This window comes from Temnothorax nylanderi, unplaced genomic scaffold (assembly GCF_030848795.1).
Source record: "Temnothorax nylanderi isolate EJ_2023f unplaced genomic scaffold, tnyl_v1.0 TNYL_tig0030_pilon, whole genome shotgun sequence".
In the NCBI taxonomy this organism is placed as follows: domain Eukaryota; kingdom Metazoa; phylum Arthropoda; class Insecta; order Hymenoptera; family Formicidae; genus Temnothorax; species Temnothorax nylanderi.
The window spans coordinates 991,993-1,016,264 of NW_027249092.1; the positions used below are offsets into that span (position 1 = coordinate 991,993).

The following is a 24,272-nucleotide window of genomic DNA, read 5'->3' on the forward strand; positions in this document are numbered from 1 at the left end:
TGTAATCATCAGTATCACTTTATCGCCGTTATATACATCTCGGTTCGTATTTGCGTGCACCTTACGGGCGGAACCCTCCATCGCGGTTTTGCCATCACGAAACCCTCTCGCGTGAACGATTTATACGTTCGGCGAATGTATCCACGGTAACCTCGTTGAATTTCGCGATTCACGCGTACAACACAAACAACACTCTCGGCGGGTCGTTAGTATGGAAGTAAATATACCTCGCTCGATTAAATGCAAATTGTTTTGCTCAAATGTAAATCTCGGGGATATTATCGGAAAGCCGATACTGAATTTGTTATATTATTCGAAAACGTTGCAAATTTCTTTTCTCTCTGTTTCTCTTTTAAAATATTAAAATCGCTAATTCCAATATTCCAAATGCGAAATTAATTCGCTATAATTTGTAATCGTACTAAACATGCGACTGATAAGTATTTACTAAATACTTTCTCGTCTTTTTTCTTTTCTTTTCTTCATTTATTTTTCCCAATAGGATGCCAGGATTGATGATTACGAGTTGATATGACTCGTGTGTATATTAATAGTTTACTAATAAAGTGCTGCAATTAGTATGGTTGTAAACGTCGATATCAGTGACGTTATTGTAACTTTACGGGACGTTAACCTACAATGCGCAATCTTTCTTTTTTCATATTTCTCTATAAAATCTTTCGTCACGCATCATAATAATCATTCCTCTTTTTATATAAATCTTTTTTATACGTGATAATTGAATTGCCTATCCATATAAAACGCATTTAAGCTATTAATGGAGAGCAAACTTTCTTTCTAGCTTCATAAACATCAGAGATAAGAATATCAGAATAGAAAAAAAGTTTTTTATTATCAAAACCCACGTCATCCGCAATAAAATGGTTTAAACGCTAGTTAAATGTGTGATCGCTAAGAATATTAATCGTGTCAATTATCTTCCATTTAACGACTCCATTTAATCATTTACAATATAATGTTTGAAATTATGCAATAAGTACATTTTGTCTTATATAAGCAGTATTTCGCAATTTGTATTCGCAATTTTTATCTTAATTTTTTAATGACTGATGTTTGACAAATTTAGATTTCTCTTTCAATAAAAATGAGGGAAACAGCTTCTGCGAGTTACAACCGACTGAAAAAAGCACTTTTCACGAACTAAGGTTTAAGAAGGAATAAGGTTAACAGACAGAAATTATAATTTTAAATTAATTTAAGTAGAATATATTGCAAAATTTATCGGTACGTAAAAATTACGATTGTATGTACGTTGCGTGAAAATATTTCTCATGCAAGTATCAGTAAATAGATTATTCTATTACTCATAAAATCACTTTGGTATGAACACAATTCTTTTCAAAACTCATTTTTAAAAAAATTTTCTTATATTTGAGTTTAATCTTCCCGAGCAGCAACATAGCTTTTAGAGGATATCAACTGTTTAATTATTCATAAGCATATAAATCTTAATCATTCTTTCATTAATCTTGTTCAAAAAGTGTAAAAATATCATTAAAATTTGTAATGCCATTCCATTGAGTTTCTGTCATTGTTTCTGTCAAATAATAAAATACGTTGAATAAAAAAATACGTTAAATATTAACGAGTCATGAGATAAGAAGACATGAGATACGTATCTCTATGAAACATAATACATGGCGAATGTAATAGCAGCATGTAACTTCAACAATAGAGAACAGTAAATGACAATTTCCTAGACCTGGATAACCTACGACATAGGAGGGGGAGAGGAAAGAGTCCGCTGCGGATTTATCACCGCGTCTCGCGCATTGTTTACGTCTCAGACGGCGATATAAATCCTCATTCTAAAGCGCCACAAACTGTCTGCACCTAACAGTTTGCTCATCCCTGTATATCGCACACTTCTGTTCACTTGGACATATATCCGTGTTCTTTACAAGATCATGCATCTGAATAAAAAAGAGACGCCGTGTGTCTTTAAATAAAGATCCGCCCGTTACACCTGTTGCGATACAAATTATTACACGGTTTTTTTTAAGCGCCCAGTCAGTAGAAAATCGATGTTTATAAATGAATAACGGCATGATAAAGCCTTAATCTCATAGATCGCTACTTTAATGATTATGTGGATTTAAAATTTGAAAATTTTGTCATAGACACTGAGTTGCTACTAATTAGAAATACTTTAATAGATTAATAAAACAAAAACTTTCTTTTTATATTTTAAATTCATTATAGACAGATACTGTGTTTCCTATGAAACAATATATATAGATCTAGAAAAATTTAGCTTATTATGTATAAATAATATATTTAAAAAACTTTACTTAATACTGTTTATGAAAAATACAAGACTACTATAAAATATTATTCTTAAATAGAACATTAAATTACTTTCGAACGAAAAAACAAAGTACTTAGTGAATATATGTCGTTTATGAGTCCAAGTTAGTTGAGCTCAGCAACATAATTTTGCGGAAACGCGATTTATTGGCGGAAATGGGGAGAAACCTTTGTAAAAAGCATAGAAGCACACAGAAGACGAGGAAATTACTCGTCCCGTAAATTTCCAGAAAGTGGCCGTGCAACTACGCAGCAAACAAAAACTTTGGCCAGACCGAGCGTCTTAATCGAGAATCGATATAGTCGTTCGTTTCTTCGGGAAGCTCTGAATTTTTTATAAAGAGGGTTTGTGAATGTCGACCATTCTCTTCGACGGGAGATTTTTGCTCCGTCAACGTTTACGCTCCAGACACGACGGACGGATGCTACAAGCGCAAGAAATACGAATCGAGATGGAATAATTGCGGTACTTGTGCGTGAAGTGCTTTCTATTTCGGTAACGAGACACCGTGACGAGTTCTACGTGAATTTAGTAGAAACTGTGCACGAAATCCCGATGATCCAAGGTTAAAAAGAGAAGTAGACATTCGGTGCGTTAACGTTCTTACCGTTAAATTATTAATATATCGCGAGGTTTAATGAGCCATGTATATGCGACGCGTTTGTACGTAAAGTGTAAAGAAGGTACCTATGCAATTATTACAATCCTTTTGGTTTTATTAAAAAGATGCTAATGAGGTCTTACAGGAAGAATCGCGAAAAATGGATAATGTACAACGATGATGTGCTGCACGGAGATACGCAAGGTAGCCTGGAATATACCCTCCCAGAGAAAGGCAAAAATATCTTATGGACATGTAATGTCGAATATTGTGGTATATCGTAAATATTCCATAAAGATTCCGAACTCTATAGCGTTAATCGCCGATAAGAAAATATTATTATTACTACATTGACACGGCATATTGAAGAGTCTATACGAGGATAAAAAGAGCAAATTCAAAAATCGAGCATCAAAGAAGGATAATTGTAAATGTTGATGAAAAGGCGTATAATTAGCTATTTTTTTTTAACGAAGGCAGTTCTATCAAACGTATCCAATGTTCTGAGTTAACGATTATAACAACTCATAAACAAGGCAGAAATAACTAATACTCCGTTAAAAATATTTCGAACTGCAAATGTTCTCCAGATGTGTAATAAGATATTTAAATATCTCATAAGATGAAATCTGAAATCTTCGTGACATTATAAAAATTTTCTCATTTTAATTAAAGACTCCATCGCGAGCAATTAAGTGCGGTCACGTGGAACCTGGAATGTTAAATACACAGAAACGAAATGACGGCACTGGAAGTAAAGGAGGACATTTAGACAATATTGGCTCGAGTTATCAGGAATCAGATGCAAAGATATTTGGACGGAACCAGGGCAATCGCGTTTCGACGGCATCAGTAAGTTCAATCGCGTACTTTTATAGCATTGCTTTCCTCCCGGGAATAAAGCTGGGACATATTCTACGTAAGCTTTTACATATGGGAAATAAATCTTGCGAGGATCGTAATCTATCTATGCATAAACAGAAAAATTCTATTATATAGATCGCATCATAAAGGCATTTACTAAAACTACAAAATAAATGGTTGAGACAGAAAATAACGAAAAATTGTACCGTCGCCTAATCGAGAGACGAAGGAAAGAACGTGACGATCAGCCATGTTCGAGCAGAACCAGCTCGATCGAATCGCTGTCGAGGACACGCTCCCTCCGAACCGGCCGTGGCGATTTAGCCAGCAGTCGACGCAGGCACGTAGAAAGAGGGGCTTGAGAGGGTCCGACAGGGGTAACAACCAGGTAGAGGAGGAAGGGAGAGGGTTGAAAGCCACCCTCGGCTCCACCGACGGTTCCCAGAATAATCCAGCGTATAAATTGGATTGTTGGTGGGACATGGAAACTGAACGCGGCGAACAGGGAAGAGAGGACGGGAGCGGGAGGGGGGGCAATACGTTGCAATAGCGAAACGGGAAACACGTATAGACGTGCGAATATCCGCGCACGTACTCGGCCGCACGTGCACGACAAATGCACCATGCATATACATATACATGCGCACGTATAAATACGCGTGCACGGACCACCCGTTCAAACACCCCGTGATTTCGGCAAATTCAACGCTGCAACCGCGAAGGTGGAGTTACATGAATACGCGCGGATTTTCGCGAATATAGGTACAGGATACGCGGGGAATACGCCCTCGTATGTGAGTTTGCGCGAGTTTTCGTGATACGTAGGGACCCGACGAGCAAACAAAGTCGTTCCGGGCCATCGCGGTTTTGGCTACAGGCTCGATGACGCCGCTGCGGAAGAGAAAATACGCTAGAAATCAGTGTGGAAATAACCACGAATCAACGAATAATTTTCTAGTGCCTAGACTTCAATTATATTAATCAACTTTTATTGACGCCACTTAAATTCAGTGACGTTAAATAATAATTCTTTTCAATTCATTTTCGGTGTTTCACCAAACAGTGAACCGTAAAAAGAAAATCAATAAAAAGAAGTAATAATCACAAATTAAGCTTTCTTTACACCGAGGGTTAATATGGTCTCTATAAATTCAAGAAAAATAACGCATTTTTCTTTAAAACATGTTTGGAGCGAGAAAGATTTTTATCTTAGGGCTCAAATACCATAGTAAAAGATAATAATTTGAATAATCTAAAAGGTTTTAAAATAAATTTTTAATTCTCATTTAAATTCTTCGGAATTAATAGAAGAAAGAAGAATTTCTCAAGTTAGATGTAAGATATGCGTCTCAATGTATTGTAAGATATAGATAAAGAAAAATACTGGACGTGTTGTTTCCTACCTTCGAGTTTCAGCTGCCGTAAAATATTTTCGAAATCTTTTCTTTTCATACATTCTTTTCTCATTATAATAGATTGGAAGTGTCTTAATTTTCTTGAATTTAGAGACCCTATTAACCCTCGCGGCCTCGGTGTAAAAAAAAGCTTAAGTTACGAAATTTAATTACGGGCGAATCAAACTTAGAACAAGATTCAAAGGACAGCATAAGTGACGAACTTGAATAAATTTGCATTTTGGTGGAAATTCAGAATGGCGGATCACGTCGCATTGCAAGGGCGGCTAATTAATCTCATGTGAATAATCTCTTTGCTAACGAGATCGGCGCACAATGTGGAAAACTCTTGAACCGTGACCGACCCCCTATCTCATTACATAGAGGCAAACATGTAATACGTGAGAGAATAGCCGCGTAAACACTGCAACAGATTACTTCGGTGAACCATTTACAAGATAAGAAATAAGACGTGTCCTTTTTGGGGTGAATTCATTCGGCTGGGCTGGTGATATTAATTCACTCTCTTTTGCGATCAACATTTGTTGGAGATACGTTCTTGTAAGCAAATCCTAAAAAAAAAAACGTTCAAATTTTCCGATCAAACGTTGATTTTTGATATAATGATGATTTGAGACAATATCTGGTATTTAGTAATGACATCAAGTTGAATCAATTCTAATCGTACGAAAGCTAATTACCAATAACTAGACAAATCCGATATTTTAAACATTTTCGCTGAATATATCGTCATTTTCCTCAAATAATGTATCTCAATAATTTCCGTGTTACATTACAAAAGAATGATTTAAAGTTCTGCTTTATTAATTATTCAGCATCGAAACTGAATGTGCAACCATTTCGCAATTTTTTAACGTAGTTTTTATTAATATTTAGAAGAGGATTATTTTTAAAGTTAAAATATAATTTTAAGTTGAATATACATTTTGACTGTATTGCAGTTAAGGATGCTAATATATCTGAAAAATCGATATTTTGAAATACGTTGAGAAAATGGCGACGGATGTGTTAGCGCAGGCGTGTTTTGTTCATCGGGTTCCCTTATAATAAATTCAACGCGGTAGTATACCGAACCTAAGTAAACCGTTCCTCGAGAACAACAATATGCTATTTTATCTGCGCGTTGATTACACGCGTCTTCGTCCCTTCCGAGCTATATTGGCCAGGAACTTGATATATGTATGTAGGGTATTCTATTTTCTTCCCTCCGTCTTCGCAAGCTTGACAATGCAGCGACAAAGACGCCATATTTTTCGGGAAGAACCTTCAGATATATATACAGGTATGTATAAATCGATACCTACATGCCAGGATTTATTGTATTTCTTGCAAGATTTACATCACAGTTTTGGTTATATTTTTCTAATCATAAAAAGTTTTATTTAAGAGATGAATTGTGATCACTTCAGTAATTATAAAAAATCGTCGATATATTAATAGTAAGAACAAATAACTAAGTATTATCTTCAATTTCAATTCGCAGAAAATATTTCAGTAATAAATTTAAGGAAATTGTACTATTTTCGAAATTGTAATACGGTAGAGACGTGGATTTAATAATTGGAACGATAACAGTTTAAGGAGCAGAATTATGGTAATTTAAACCGCGCAAGCAACATTAACCGCTCAGCTGGCGAAAGTTTGAATTGGAGTACGGCCAAAATATGACTGCAAAGTACATAAATATATAGGATATACTTTAAACTGAAATGTTTTGGTTTAAATAACACTGACATGTTGGCAGTAATAATATGGTTGATAAGGTAGCTAAATCTCTTGTTTGAACGTAGAATACGCCTCTAAAAAAAATATAATTATGAGCAGCAAGCATTATATATAAGAGTAAGTATTTTTTGAAATCTTGTGAATTAATTAAATAAATTGAATAAAAGAAAGAAGTCATTATAGACATTCTAATCTTAAATTCAGTTGAGCGTGCAATCCTATATCTGCTTTTCTCGACTGAAAATCTTCTTTTATATTTCTTTATAAGGGTACTCTTCTTCATTTTTTTTTTTTATAATCTTGTGAACATTAAAATAAATTTGATCCGTTTCGTTCTATTTAGTTGCTTGTTACGGCGTTACCCGCGTGATAAAATTTAACGCCTACTTAAATCTCTTGATCCGATCTGTACATTCTAATTTTCCGAACCGACTTTCGTTTGACGCAACCAACGAAAGAGCGCCACACCTTCGGAATGCCAGCCCTACATGCAGGCGGCTATGCGCGCGTCCATGTTCTTTTATCGGCCTACGTTACCATGGCGTGTACGATGCTCGTTGTTTATTCACGAGAAGACGTTGCCTCCTTCTTCGCCGCGTCTTTTTTATTTGCCCGTCGATACCACCTCATCTCTCGCGCCGCACAAGGACCTCCCTCCCATTCTCCTTCGCTTTTATAAAATATAAGCAATTTCATACTTTCTGCCCGACTCCCGAGCGACCCGCCGAGCATATCTTTATGACGCGGCACTCCGGATTTTGCCAACTTTCCAGCGCTCCCGCGCCTCGTCATTTTGCCGATAGTCCTTTGTAGGAGGACGTGTAATCCCTGGTAGCTTGAAGAAAAAAAACGCGCCTTTTTTCCCTATGCCAGCGACTTTATCAGCCCCTATTCCTTTCAATGTCGGAGGAGATTTCGCCACGAACCAAGTTCATTATCGGGAATGAGGTAATTTGTGATCGGCTCGATGGTAAATACCAAAATAAATAATAGATATAACCGTAATACACGCATCACGCTGACGTGAAGTAATGCAATCTCAAATGGAAACACTATAATTAGGGCACCGAGCTGCAAAACAACAGATCTTGCCTATTTCTGCCGACATTTAAAATTTTCTTACTGTTATTTCGCTTAAATATTCGTATCAAATTGCAAATCGAACATGAAAAAAAAATTAAGCCTTTTCTACGATATTAAATACTGAACTGTACGTATAACGCTACATACCACAAAGCCAGGGATTGCTTTGAAGTCTGCGGTTCGTTCATGCGTCGAAAATAAACGCGAAAGAAAATAGCCTCTTAATTCTCGATTCGTAGTTTCCCAATCGCCATCATTTCAATGCCATGTTCGACAATCTCCAAGTCTAATTCGCGGCTGCCAGCCACGAGCAGTCTCCATTCATTCTAATTTTCTCCGAGCGTCCCTGATTGGAGTCTACGAGGGGCAATTTAATCCCACCTTTCGTACACCCTCCACTTACGAGCCCATTCCTTTGCAATATGCATGTTGCACCTGCATCCACGCCCACGCTATTAGCGGAAGACTACTCGAGAAGTCTGTCTTTAGGCAGAGTGCCTTGTGTCTCGGAGGAGTACAATATAATATAATAACGATAAAAGAGAGAACGAGAGAGCGAGAGGAAGAGAGAACGGAAGAGAAAGACATTCAAGCAATGCATCCTACATCGACATCGTCTTTTTGTTCGAGCACATTATATGTATATTCGACACGTTGTTTCGGCAATATTTGTTTATTCACCACACACACATGAATCGGCGGTTATCTACGTTTTGCAGCCGAGAAGATTAGCACGTATATTCACATTGACTACAATATATTCTGTATTTATCTTGTCACAATTACTGTTTCGAAAGGAATTACGAACGATAATATTTATTGTGGATTTCACAATATGTAGCATTAATTCGTAAAACTTACATTTGCGTCATGAAATATATATTCCTTTAAATAAAAGCAACAAAAAGATTTATAATAAATCTTTTATAAATAAATACATAAATATACGCTATATATAGGCGACTAGGAAATACCAGTTACATTACGTTACAAAAAAGAAAATAATTCATTATTTTTATATATTATTTTATATTGCTTAACAACGTGAATTTATCGGTTAATATTACATTCCCAGATATTTTAATGGCAATATATTAACGTGGAAAATATCGTGACACATATAATAATAAAATATAATATGAATTGAAATTTACTTTCGTCTGTTACTTTAGTAAGCGATTATATATGTATATTTTATACACTCTCGACGAGCCGATAACTTTTTCTCTTTCAGGTTGATTCCATTAAGTTCCAGCTTTAGCCTATGTCATTAACGTGAAACAACTCGTGGCACCTGCACGGCGCAAGTTTGAAATAACGATGGTCCCTTTTCCCGGGAAAACACAGAAGAGTCGATGCAGAGGCAGATAGGGAATCGTGATTCCGTTCTCTCGTTCTCTCTTCTCCCCCTCTTTCTCTCTCTCTCTCTCTCTTTCTCTCTGGATTATAGGTGGGACTGGGAGATTATCCTGCCAGACGGCGAAATGGTAAAAGTTGGGCCACTGGTGCGTGCCAGGGTAAGAATAGACGAGGGTGGCGAAAGTAACGGAAAGAGAGGTTTTCAAACCTTTTCTTCGGAGCCCTGCAGACGCAACGACACGCCCTGCTCTCCCGACTCCTTTCTCCCCTCCCCTCCTCTCTCTCTCTCTCTCTTTCTTTCCCTTACTCCCTTACACTTTCATCTTGTACCCTGGCAACCAGGGTCGACGGGGACCCACGTAGGGTAGGTTTGACTACGAGGCAGGGTCGATTTGAGGCTGGAGGTCCTTGGCGACAGCCTCGGTCGGAGCGGAGGGGATGATGCGGATGTCGAGTGCCTACATACACGTCTGGACAAACTAGCACGAGCAAGACTCGTATGTGCTCTCGCGTGATAGTTGTGTGCCGTCAAACGAGCCTGTGCTTGAGGCGCTTGTATAGCTCCAAAGACGTGAAAGTCCATGTTAGCTCCTGGTGATAGTACAGCTGATTGTGTAGGTAGTCTAGGCACTTGTGTCAGCTCTTAAGGTGGGTGTGGATGCTGGTACGCAGTCGTGGTAGTAGTGGCCGCTTCAACGTGTCCCCCTATTTACCCCCCTATCCTCCTAGCTCGGGTTGGTCCACAGAGTAGCGCTCAGATCGATACGCGACTCCGGCTTACCTATTCGGCTACACTTCGACATCGCAACTATTCTCCGTGCAGTATTCTCTTCGAGTATGCAAAAGTACGATCCATCGTCCGTTCATCACTTTCCTGTCCTGTCAGAACGTATGACAGCGGATATAAATACTGAAACGTTCGTGTCTAGTTCCTCGGACAGTTTTACTGATCACTGATTTTCACGTCGTTATCAAAGCGAATGTTATGTAAAAAAGGGGGTTTTGAATTAATATTCTTTCTATTATTATTTATGTTATTTATGTTGCTATTATTGTCCGCAAGATGAGAATATCTTCATAACAGGAAACATAATTTACTGATATGCTTGACTGCGCTATAACGATTGGTTATTAGTATAGAAATGCAAGAAATATATATAATTTCATTGCTATCTATTCCATATTGCGCGCCGTAATTAGTAAATAATTAACCAACTTTTGTAATATGTAATTTTATAGACGTTATTGCTTCCTCGTCCGCATTTGACAAACATTACTTTCGCAAGTATGCACGCAAAAGTATAAGAAGTATGTATACGAGCTAATCATCAATTAGCTGATTTTTCTCGAGCAATTATTTTCCCGGGTAATCGCGTGCCTATTTTAGATAATCCTTTCTCGCTAAACTACGATAAAATCATTACTGTCACCGCAAGAATAACAGATGGCTCACTTACGACGTTCTTTTCTTTCATTTTCCTGATGGTACGTAAATTCATATCTTAGATCGCACGAAGCACATTACACGAATGAAACAAGGCCTGTGCTTTAACGGAAAAAAAACCCCTATTTGTAAAGAACACGAAGCAAGTATCATCATTATCATTTCGAGGGAAGTTGTCGAAATCCACGGTCACGCGGAACGAGTCGACTATACCGGTCGACATTGTCAGACACAAATTGGCAATTTTATTGTTCATCGCGAGGGGCTATCTCTTTTATTGGCGCGCCGATCCCTTTCAGCTTCTTAATTTAACACGAAATGGATCGATAGCTTTAGGGTAAATTAGAGCGATAACTTCAGTCCCGATGTCAATGGAGCCCTAATAAGCTGCCCACATAATTAACTAATTACTATATATACGTTGTCGGAATCGGCGTCCGGAGGATGCAAGATAGTATGCATAATAAGCGCGTTCGCTTCTGCATCTCTTCCCCATCGAAAGTATAATTTTGCCCGTATCTATAGTTAAAACGAAAAGAGCGGAGCGTCTTGAGAAGGCGGAGCGAGTAATTAAATAAATAATTAAGAAATCTTATCTGATATAATTGATGCAAAAATTCGATAAGTTGTTAGTCGGCGGAGGGACTTTGAGACCGGCTCATGTATAAAGATTCTCTCTCGTTACGTGACTTCTCCGACGTCTATCGAATGGACACGTAAATGGAAGACGAAATCAGAGGACTTTATCAAAAAATCAGTTACAGTAGTAAACATCGCACAATATGAATGCAGGAAAGACTCCCGTGTGCGTCTCTTTCATTATATTTTGTTAATAGACGGATTAAACGGAGTGCGCGTCATTTATTCATAAAAAAATGAGATCTATTAAAAATGTAAAATGTTGGATGCTTCGCGTGTAAGATTTGCGATATTATTCGCGTAGCTTTGTAAATTAAGTAAGACGAAACTTACGTCTTCTTGCTCGAGATGAAGTTGAAATTATGAAAAGTAATTAACACATACTTTAACGGCCATCGAGTTTCGGTAACTGGCGGCCGAAGTATGTTATTCAAACACGTTGAGGTCGCCTATTCGCTACTACTTTGATACTTTTGAAAGGTAAATCAAATATTTCTTTTTTTCTCCGTGACTGTTGCGAAAATGTGCACGTATCACAGCCGGAATAAATAAATAAATTAATAGGTAATGAGTTTTATCTCCCCTCCCTCCCCCGCCGGAGAAATTATACAAGAATCCGATGTTATGTTAAGCAGTCGGGGCCTGAGAGCTCTCGGGTATAAAAAGTACGCATTATGTGAGCTGTCTAATGGGAAGCCACCAGTGATGACGTGCAAAAAAGAGCAGCGAGAGATGCTGAGAAGCTGTAGGGATTATCGACCACGGAGAAAATCGTCGCTGTTCCTTATGGAACGGGTTCGAGTTTTGCCACAAGACGTTGGCGCTTGATTGCCGATACGCACCAGGCCATATGGTCCGGCCACGAAGGCGTGCTGCTGCGAAGAAAAGAAGGAACGGAGAAAAGAGAATGAAAATGGCGGGGATGCGTAATGCAACGAAGGCAGCTACCCTACTCCCGCCAGGTTTGATAAGTTTAGAACTCTCTCTTTCTCTCTCGCGAGCTTTTATCGATAGTTTGGCATTTCTATACTTGTTCCACATATAGACACATCTCAGATATATGGAGCATATGGAAATCGACCACGCAAGGAATATTCTACTTCATGTTCGATACACGTTTAATTCCACGTTTACGTTCGATTTCACGTTAAATTTTCACGTACCTTTAAATTTTATATTAAAAATTACTTGATGAAATTATCAATTTCAATGATTATTCTTAAAATTGATACTTTTTCATAATAATTCAGCAATAAATACGTACACCAATCTGAAATACAAAAATACAGATATAAATTTTTATAATCATGTTATTCTTTCATCTACATATTTGTAATAGATATTTAATATTATAATAAATATCTTTGCAATAAGTTTATTTTAAAACAAATTGTTTGGACGGTAGTAATATCATGTCTGGCGGTACGCGACAAATGAAATGGAAAACATATTCTTTTCGTTCTTCATGTCCAGAGTCTCTCAACCCAGTTTTCTCGTAGTAGCGGTGCCAAAAAATCAGTTTACGGTTATTACGTATTCCATGGAGTTTTGGTATAAATAGCTGGAGCCGCATAATATGGCGCACCACTTTTTGGTGCGCTCTCTTAAATCACACTCTTCCGCGACAGGTCCAGACTCATTTCGCGAGCGTATTACCGTAACTCAATCCGCTTGTAACGAACGTGTACGTAACGATTGCATCTTCCAGCGAGTGTTTACGAAGTTTATGAAACGACACACGTGCCGACCACCCGTGTTTTAAATGTCGAGCGAATTAAAGCACGCCATCTTCAACAAGAATCTATATGAGATTGTTAATTTATCCTAATGTAATAATGAAAAATATCTAAAAAGGTAATATAATTTTTGTATTTTTGAGCAAAACATCAAACGTGTATAAGGAATATTGAAACAGTGTTTTCCGTCTAAATTTGAAATTATAACATATATAAAATATTGCTTACATTAGCAATTACAAATGATTATTTACGGAGATAGAGAAAGAGAGATGTTTCTAGTAGAAAGTAAAACGTGGATTTTAGTTCTCTGCTGTCACTGGTTCTCAGCGTCATCGATATAAATCATGAATTAGAAGACGAACAGAAGCAAATGTAAAAGAAAAGGAAACACATTTATATTCGCATTTTATTTACAAAGCTCAGTTGATGCGATAATCCAATTCAAGGTTCGTCTGGACTGACATTGCGCTATAAAATCAGAAATTTCATTAGGTGGTAACGCATTCTTTTCCAGAAATAGGTATTCAGCGGAATACCCAATCACCGGCGATTTGTATACGTCAACAAAACATGTGCATTAGGTTCTTATCATAACTTAGATTTTTCTTTCTCGAATTTTTGAAACTAGATTGCTAATATTTTTACTTAAAAAAGATAATTGATCGCGAATCTTATTTATTGCGTCAATTATTTCTATATATTTTCAAACTTCCAATTTTTAATATAGAATACGACAACAAATTTTCGTTTTATTCAGAAACGTGAAACGCAGCTATTCATATAGCGTACACGATTTTCTTAGCACTCGCGAATTGGAATTCTTTGCACAGTCTTCCAATATGCTAATCAAGTTCCCGCAACAATCACACAGTAAAGATACGTACATGCTCGTCGGACATTAGGCGTGGAGCCAAGCGAACATCCCAGCGACGTTACGTAGATAGATATAGTAACTAATTTACATTGTCAATCCGCGGGAAGTCAGCCAAAAGAAAAAACCTGGCTAATGCCCGGACACGAGCAGTCCTTTCGCGGCGCCGCGGCCGTTTTATTCCAGTTCGAAGCATCAACTCGGTAATTTTATAACGTCGTAAATAAGACGCGCTTATATTGAGTTACGTGTCAACTCCCCTTCCATCTCGGTATTCGCCGTGGTTTTACAGGAAACCGCGCCGTAGAGTGGGGTTAAAAGAAAAGTGGAAATAAGCGGTTCGTTGGATCTTCAAAGCTCGACAATTCAGAGGATCCGTTCAATCTGGTTGTTTATCCCTACAGCTTACCTGGACATCTCGCGCAAGTTGTCCGACGTTCCTCTTCGTTCTTTTGCCGCCGCTCCAAATTCAGCGACGGAGAAACCGGAGAGAGAGAGGATTTTACAGGAATGTCTGATAAGAATAAATTGGACCTTCTCGAAGCGCACACACCGGCATGCAATTGAATTTTATATTAAGCGTAATCGTAACGCACATCAAACGGAAATACCGCTCTTTTCATTGCCCGGATCCAAAATTAGCGACAATTTCGGATCGTGTCTTACGACGCAAGAGTAAGTTGACAGAAATAACTTGTGTCATCGGAGTGAGTATATAATATGTTAATAATTATCTCTCTTTTTGCGATAACGGTCATCTACATAGAGAAATCAACAAAATCGTTCTGCGATATTTATTTCATACTTTTTCTTATTCCTTTTTTCATATATTAGATATACGTGTCAAATTCATTATTATTATTAACCATTAATTTAGATTAAATTAATTACGTAAAACAATTCTACTGAATTGCAACAGAATATAATATCTCACACAATATCTGTATAATATCGCTTGATAATAATCGCTAATAATAAGATCTAACAGAGAATCTATGATTACGTTTAAAAATGGGAGAGAGAAGGCTGAATATTAAAATTGAAAAACTGCAAATAAAAGAGTAATATTCATATTCTAAAGAACAAATTTACATTTTTGAGAGAGATCGAGTTTTCTGCTTCTAAATAATTAACAGGCAATATATTCTTCAATTTATATCTGTATTATCGGAGTAGAAAAACCTTGCTGACAGATCTGCAAAAATTGCTTCCTAAACGCCAAGATGGTACAACTAATAAAATTTATTTCCACATGTGCCGCAAATAACGACATCGTCGTTATGAAGGCATCTGAGAGTCTCACGCATACTCATGAAGTATTTATCGGGTAATGTCGGCAATTAACGCGCGCGCGCGACTAGCATTAAAATCATAAGATATAACAACGCGCTACGATATTATAATTATAATTACGTAACGTCTGCCCGACTGCATGTGATTACTCGCTTCTACTATGAATATCCTCATTAAAAACGCTCATCGTACGGGATAGAAATTCCATAGAGGATCTCGAAATCCCGAAAGAGATACTACGGGCTAGGAAGACGAGAGCTCTATCTCCCCAGGAAAGTCTCGCGCATAGATTTCGTAGGAAAAGGGGAGAGCCGGATCGGAAATTACCAATCCGGAGAGCCTGCGGGGTTTGCAGTCCAGACGGAGAGCACATACGTAGGTACGTACGATCGCGTGTGTGTATTATACACGAGACGAGCGTGCATCACGCACACGTAGTGTCGGTGGCGCGCGCACACCTCGGCCTACCTTTACGCTCAGGCTAACTGCTTCGGAATCGACGGGAGGAAAAAGAAGAAGATCGGCCATCATGAATTCCAGCCGTGAACTTTTCTTTGCGAAGTCGTCGTCTTCGTCGGTCTTCGTCGTCGTCGTCGTCGTCGTCGTCGTCGTCTCCGTGCGACGGCACCGGGGGAGAGATATCTCCGGTCTGCGCGCGTTCCTTTATCCTTTTTATCCGACAAAATAAAGTCGCGGATAACCGAGCGTAATAAACACGCCGACATAATTATCCGGATCCGAGACGCGGATAAGGTTGCCCCGCTGTCCTTTAAAGTACCGCGATGCCTCCGTGGGTAGGGTTACTGTAAATTTTCGTTTCACTTTCGCATCGGGGCTTGCCTCTCGCGAGAGCCCGTAGAAAAGCATCGCGAATTTAATCTTCCCGTACCATACCAGCGCGCGCGCGTAGCGAATTGAAGATGGAGGAAGACTGCACAGAATCACAGATAGAAGCTACGGGGAAGGCCGGTGTTAATACATTGCATTTTCCTCGCTTGTATATCGCGGGCCGGATTGTATAGATCCGCTTAAGTTATCCTAGATCCACTGCGGCGCCGTCGTAACTTTTAATTAACTGAATCTTAATGTCACGATCGTCAATCGTAAAAGTCTGCCTACATTTTTACCTGCATATATTAACACATTTATCACGCGATAGATTTCTTATTCTTTTATCTTTGAAACGTGTATTTTATCGGCAGTGGTATTATATAGCTTTACGCCCTGAGTGATTCTGTAATTTAGCTAGCGTTGTAAAATATCACTCTTCCGTAAAGATAATTCAAGTTATATAGCAGCATAATAAATAACATTTGCTATACTGGTATATTGATACATTGATAGCGGAATTGCATATATTTTCATATTTTAATAATGGTTTATTTATTGTTGTGCACGTTCGATAAGTCTACAAAGAATTGTTTAAACATTATTCTCTCCCTCAAATAATATCAGAAATTATAATATATAATAATATGACATTACGACGTTATTTCTCGTTTGTTAATCAAAATCAAATCCCAAATTATTGCCACTTGATTATATATATTTTCGTTTTTATTAATATAAAATAACTTTAAGCATTTAGTTATTGAATTAGTTTATAATTTCTTAGTTTATAACTTGAAAGGGATCACTAGATTCAAGAAATCTATCAAACTTGCAAATTCAGTTACTTGCTATCAAATTATCACTACATCAGTTAATAACTACATCCATTATCAATTAATAGCTACAAAATTCAAACTGCAGTTATTGATAATATAATCATAGCAATCTAAATAATCCAGAATACATATTAAACTTATGGGTATTATATGCTACAAATACATTTGTTTTCAATGCGTATCTTGCGATCGTCATTACCGCGAATAGGAATAAGATTTATTGATTAATTAACTAAAGAATTTTGCGTTAAAATTATCGACAAAGATTAGCGCAGCGTTCTAAGTGGTAGAGACATCTATCGGGTAAGCTGTGAAGCCTAAAGTTGCGAGGACGACCAGCAGAGTGCAGGATGGACCGTTTTTCTCATGGCTGCCGGTAAGAGCGCACGGATTGGTCCGGTCGACGGCGGCCATCATGAATTCCAAGCATGCGAGAGCGCATAATGAGTCTCATGATGGCCGACGAAACCACCAATGACGTCAAGAGGGTGGCGCCTAATAAAGGCCGGTATATCAGTAAAATGGCGCGCCCTTTGCGGCAGACATGCTGCTGCTGTTACATGAAAATTCTTCGATCGTTAAGGAAAAATACGTATGAAAATACACGTCGCCCTATATCAGACTTATAAGCATGGCTCACAAATTAATAAAAGAATTCTGCGGTAATGTAAAAAGAAGATAAATATAAAATGGAAAGATGGAATTATTTTTATATTATAAATTGGCATATACATATACAATATACATGTTTTTCTTGAATAAAATCAGTATAAAACATGAATTTTTTAATAACAATTCCTTATAATGTTGTATAAAGCAGCACTTTAATTCCACACGTGACGCATGATCGTGTTATTTTCAAGTAACGCAGAAGTATTTTGGCGGGACAGCAATGTTTACGTATAGTATCGGAGAATTAAAATGAGGTCAATGTGCCCGCGAGTAGTAAAAACAATAAAGCGGTGCGAGACATAAAATCCACGACCGATACTCACCGCGATCTCAAGTGGGGGCACGCAGGAGGTCCGCGTGTAAAAACTTTTATGATCGCAGTCAATAAAATGACGTAACCTAAGTGGTCTACGAGCGGCGAGGTGACGTCACAGACCGGAAGTTACGCGTAAATGCCACGTGGACTTATATAGGGAACCAGGGGGGTCCAGGGGGGGGGGCGGGATAGACGACGTCGAGGGGTAGGTGAAAGATACGACGGGAGGAAAAGAGACGGAATCGGGTAAGAGTTGACTGTGCGAGTGACTGGAAAGAAGAGAGAGGAAACGAAAAGGGAGACAGAGCTGGTTGATGGTTTACGACATTCTGTTGATGGCCGTAGTGGCGTAGTTGCGGCGTCGAGCTCATAAAAATGTAACGAGCCTGTAAACGTTCGTTTATATTGCCCTGCCTTTACACCCGTCCGGATTGGGGCAGGTCGTGGCACTTCTCCCGCGAACCCGTTGTACCATGTGACGTCACGTGTAAGACAGAAACGAGAAACCTTGTACATACAATCTGTTTTAGGGGGAGAGGTACGCCGTTTCGCGACGTACCCGCACCCCGACTCGTTTTAGAGTCGATAAACGAGATTTCCGGCCCGGAGTATCGTAATGTTTCGAGGAAATGCATCTACCTCACGTAAGTGACGACTTATCTGTGGCCCTGACCTTGCATGACAATCGAGAAAGCAAACTAGAACTTTTCAAACGAAAATTAAACTCCGGAGCACTCTTGCTCCGGAACGAAATATTCTCATGGTGTTCTAACGAGTTCACAATCGGGACGATAAAAATAAGAAATTCTCTGTTACAAAAATCGTCGAGTTTATCTTCTACTGTAATACACTTTTCTAATCGCAAGTTCAATCACATAACTGCTTTACTTGTGTAATTAACTAATGACACATTTGTGCCGACTCGATGCGTAATCCTTTTATAGCAGGTCGATCTTGAAATCGCGATCACGTGGAGAACGTGTAGTCATGTATCGTCCAAGACAGGCTTGCGGAAACGTTCGTGTCAATGATATGTAATAAAGAATATGGCTTGGCTTGCCTGTCATTTACGAGTGTCGGTCGGGCCCGTCACTCTCTATCCGTTACTCGAGTTAACCTTGACACCAATATGTAGCGCATGTGCACCCATGATTCACGCGAGTGGCCGACTCATCACTCGTCAGGTGTTTTGTGTACATGGTCGGCGCACGTGTGTCCACCTCCGGTCGCAAAAGTCGAGGGGGGAGGGGGGGCACGCGAAGACACGCGGTTTAAAAGCCGCGGAGGAGTCGAAGTCGTCACGCCGCTCGTTTCGCCAACACTTAAAGCTTTATAGACGCTCGTAAAAACATTCGTTTAGCTTTATTTGGACGGTAAGGTGGTGGACGGAAATGGGGAGAACTTGGTGCCGACCGGATGACATGGAAGCTAGAGATACATCCTTATCTTATCTTACCGTCGCACGTTCGCTTATGTGCTCTTGATGCGCAGCGTGCGATCAACGATCGCGAGATGAATGGCGACTTGATAGTGTCGCAAGATTCGTACATCACAGTATTCGTATTCTCGTAATAGAAAAGGAGATAAGTTATTTATAAAAGTTTTTCAGGTCATTTAATCGCGCACTAAAGTGACAAGAAGTATTTTGCAATAATAAATATATATTTTCTATAATAATATTATATATTTATTTCGCGATTCTTAGTAAACGTGATACATCGTACTTTTCTTGACACAATGCCAGAGAAAAAATTTTCTCAACATAATGTAAGGTTAATCAAACCGACTCGCGGATACCGTCGACAACGTCAGATATCATCGCGTTCACTCGCGTGTCGTTTGGGTTTATAATCTATGTTATCGTGGGCAGCGAGAAGGATTCATTGCTGTCTGGACGCCGTCTGTCCGTGAATTTTATTGCCCACATAACCGTCACTTTGCGCAATAACGTGCACCGTCAACCGTACACATGCATCGGTTTGATTACTTTGACTAGTTCGCACGATTGGAGAATCGAACTGACTGAATAATTTATGAATTGAAGGCAAAAAGAAATTAGCTTGATCTGTGGAGTTGGAATAACACTGTGATGGCTGAAACGTTGTTGGAAAAATGTTCTAGTTTCCTATCTAGTTTATGAATGCTAATTAAATAATAAAAGGGAAGGGATCGAGAACAACAACGTCTTATAATGATTCTCGCTGTCGTCAACTATTATGATGTTTATAATAGCACACGCTCACGCTATTCTGAAGAGAGGAAGAGAGAGAGGAGAGAGAGAGAAACACTGTTTTTATCCACTCGATTTTATCGTTTGTTTTGTACCACAACACACTGACGTTATTTTCTAATTGAGAAAAACCACAAACGCTATCAGAATTATTATTTGAGCACCAAAATAAAAGAAAGGGCGCTTACTGTTCTCTCATCCAACTTAATTACTAAATATTTCGTCACTAAGGTTATCACAGTTTGCAGGCCATTGCTGTTATCGCTACAATACGAGCTCCGCGTGATTGTAAGAAACCGAACGAATGAAAACTCGATCAATAATTAAAAATTTTATACACAAATCTTCGTTACTTCGTTATTTTTTATTAGGATAATCGATTTTCCATCGTTTCTTCGTTGTGTTACGCTACGCAAAGCATTACCGTTAGAGATTGTTCAAATCTCTTTTTATTCTCGCCTAATGAACGAGTTCAACTGGTTTGAACCCGATCGTAGGAGTAAATTTTCAATTACTGGGGATTGCGGAGTTTCAAAGACGGATCTCTCACGTTGTTCGCGCGATTCGCAGACTTAGGTGATTTTGTCATTGAGATCATCATAGTGGCGTGTACCATGCAGGTCATCGCCGTTCTTGTCTGGGGACTGTCTGTGTCTAAATAAGCCAGAGAGATACCGCTTCGCGTTTGCTCGTAAAGTCGGCCGCTTGCGTAATCGCTCGTTCCCTCGGCCCCGGTTGACTGGCTGCTATTCCTCTACGACACGTACCGCCTTCATTCATGCTCGCATGCCATCCGAGAGGGAATTTTATGCGACCATCGTAAACAGACGTTATGCTTCTCGTCCGCAAGCCCGTTTTTTTACGAGGAGTTCGACGACGCCACGCGCGACGACGCGGACGGTGCGTTACGTTACGTTCCTTTCTATTTCGGCCCGGAAATAGTTCCCCGCGTTACGCAAATGTCGTTCAAACAGCGGCGCAATCGACATTTTTTGTGAGACCAGGATTCGATTGACCGAAGACGATAAGTACGAAGATTGGCAATCTGTCCTTGGTCGCGCATTTGAAATTGAATTCGAATCGCGGTTGTATACCATCCCTTCTGCTTGACTCGAGGAATTTTACTTCTATACGTATAGGGGGACTCGAGACAACGCGTATCTTCAGATACGTTTATCGTGTCCCGAGAGCGAAAAAATTATTCAAACGATGGTGGATTATCGGAGAGGACGACGCGAGGAGATGCTGGCATTGGCCGGCACTCAGGACATCGCATTCTCCGAGAGAGAAACGAATCGCGAAAGGTCGCACGACTCGTTTGACTTCCCACTAGTCCCGAAATACAGAGAGCCCTCTCTGACGTGGCGTGTATGTTAAATATTTACGATTTTCCACAGGCTCGTTGGTCTCGTGCTGTTCGACCTTCCACGACGAAACGTAACCCAGCCAATGGATTTCTCTTCGTGTTTGCCAAAGTATCGGCATTTGGCTTTCGCATCAAGACGATACTGCAATGGCAATGTAAGTTACGACGATAAGCCTCGAAACTTATTGATATGGACACGGGAATTTCAAATGAGGGAAAGAAGAGACTCGAGACTCTTCTCTTAGCTCTAAGAATTCGATTTATATTGTTAATAATTAGTAGATTTAAATAATAATTTAAATGTCTTCACATTTCACAATGAGAGATGTCTTAATAAATCAGACATGTTTATTGCCTTATTAATGCGACTGTGTATCGTGGGGTATATAATTTATACTTAGAGCGCACGACTAATTCCAAAAAAAAGATATAAAACTCTTGGTTTTTAGTTATGCAGGTACAAAGAAAATGGCTAAATGGCGAAATGGCTAGCATTCCACGCTACACTGCGATGTGATTTTCTTCGACGATACCGCTGTCGGAATAAATGACTTGCAGTAAATAAGATCGCAACAACGTCGAATACACGCGCAAAAAGATATCGAGGGTATAAGCCGCGCATTTACATAGCTCCGAATTAATTTACTAAACTTTGTTTACGAGAAGTGAGAGCGTACCTCGTGTCGTAAAATACAGTTTTTACACTTCCGCTCGAGGTCCCGTGGTCGACGGCGACGACGACGGCGACGGTGGATTGGCCGGTTGATATCGGGGAGGAGTATGCGAGTAGGAAGATAAGACGATATCGATAACGATGCCGGTTAGCCGCGATCCTGTCATATTTACGAGCCCTCAAGCGCCGTGGAAGGAGTCTCGGCCGAGGGAGAAAGTAAGATGGAAGGGCGACTCTCGAGAGCGTAAGGATTCTCGTGGAAGCGGCTACGTAATTGCGTTGCGTACGGTTCATTAGTTCCACTCGAACTTCTCGAAGCGTGGGAGGGGTGAGAGGATGGGACGGGGGCAGGGCAAGGGGGTGGAGAGAGATAGTCCGGCGTTTATTCGCGGAGCCGGCAGAGTCGTTATCCCTTTGGTGCCTGGTAATATTTCGCGATTCCCTCGGTCTTATCCTCCGAGGTGCACGCTCGAGAGGCCCTTAATTAGAAACTTTACTTTGCGCGTTTTAAATGCATTACCGCGCCATAATATTGTACAATTTATGCTCTCAAGCTGTAACTGTATATGCGTACTCCATATAAAAACCGCCCGTGGATAACTGCCGGTGCGGGAAGAAAAATCGAGTATATCGTCACGGTATACGTCTCGTAACCAAGTGTCTTTACAACACGATCGAGCGATACCAGTGTTACGTGAGTTATCGATATCACATTGTTGGTATATATCCGCGTGATTTTCCTGCCTAGAGAACAAGTTTTTTTCATTTTTATAATGAATTCGCGCGCTAATTTACCGCGAGGTTAAATATATATCTATGCTAATGCGCCCGAAGGGGAGTAAAAGCAAAAAAGAGTAGGGAAATCAACTTTATACATCGAGGACAGCCACTCGCAAATAGCAACTTTGTGTCATTTGTTTCGCCAGATAAATTCAACCCACGTACGTATACGTACGTAGCAAATGATTCGATTCCATTGGAAGTCGACTAACCGAGCCACGCCCCGCGTGATCAACTAGAATCTCTTTGGCTCTCAGGTCGATGTTTCAAAACCGGCCCACGATCAATAAAGTTGCAAGTTCACTCAATCTACCGTATACCTTATCAAATCAATAGCCTGAAAATTTCTATACGCGAATTCTATCAGAGTTTCGAATTTCCATGGCGTTACATTTTTGCGAACATTTTTTTCATTCTTTGTAATGTTATTTTTTATTCTATTCAGATTTTAATTCACAGATATTAATTTAAAAAGATATAAAAAACGAAATAAGGTACATACACACACTATCAATATTTTTATAAATATTATTAATATTAATAGATTAATATAAATAATAATAATAAATTTTTACACATATTTTCGTAAATTTTTATCTAAAAATCTAATTTGTGATTATCTAACGCAGTGAAGAATTAAAAGGCTAAAGATGCAAGATAGCTTTGCTCCAATAAAATTCTTCCTGACTTATGGACTAGCTGCGTTACAGAGAAACAAAATTACCTCATTATGCATGCAAACGTATCATCAGTGATTCCACGCTTGGCTGCATAGAATATTTTCATGGTCTCGACAGCTCCCTCGAAAGATTACATGCTTGTATGTTAATTATATTACTCGAAGAACTCTGAGCTGTCTGTTCATATATACATATTTACGACTTCTCGCGAGATTCTGGTTGTTGTATAATGCATCATTTTTTCATGTTAAAGTATTCAACGAAGGAAAGTAGACGTAGGGCTACGTCAACTGCCTTTCGATGAATACTATAACATGAAATAGTGACAGTTGACGTAGCCCTACGTCTACTTTCCTTCGTTGAATATTTTAATATTATCAAGCCAGATATTAAACGCCATAATAAAGCGACTATAATTTATTTCGAAACGCTCCAACTATAATTTTTAGGCGGACATATTGTAATGTTCAATTCTAATTATGCAGTTTAGATCTGATACAGTTTGTTCGTAGAGTATTAAATAGTC

At 39.1% G+C, this 24,272-nt stretch overlaps 1 long non-coding RNA gene across 1 annotated transcript in view; it reads right to left on the bottom strand.

Moving 5' to 3' along the window:
- Positions 1 to 24,272, bottom strand: part of LOC139770497 (uncharacterized) — a 96,077-nt gene that overhangs the window by 47,808 nt on the left and 23,997 nt on the right. The window lies entirely within an intron of this gene.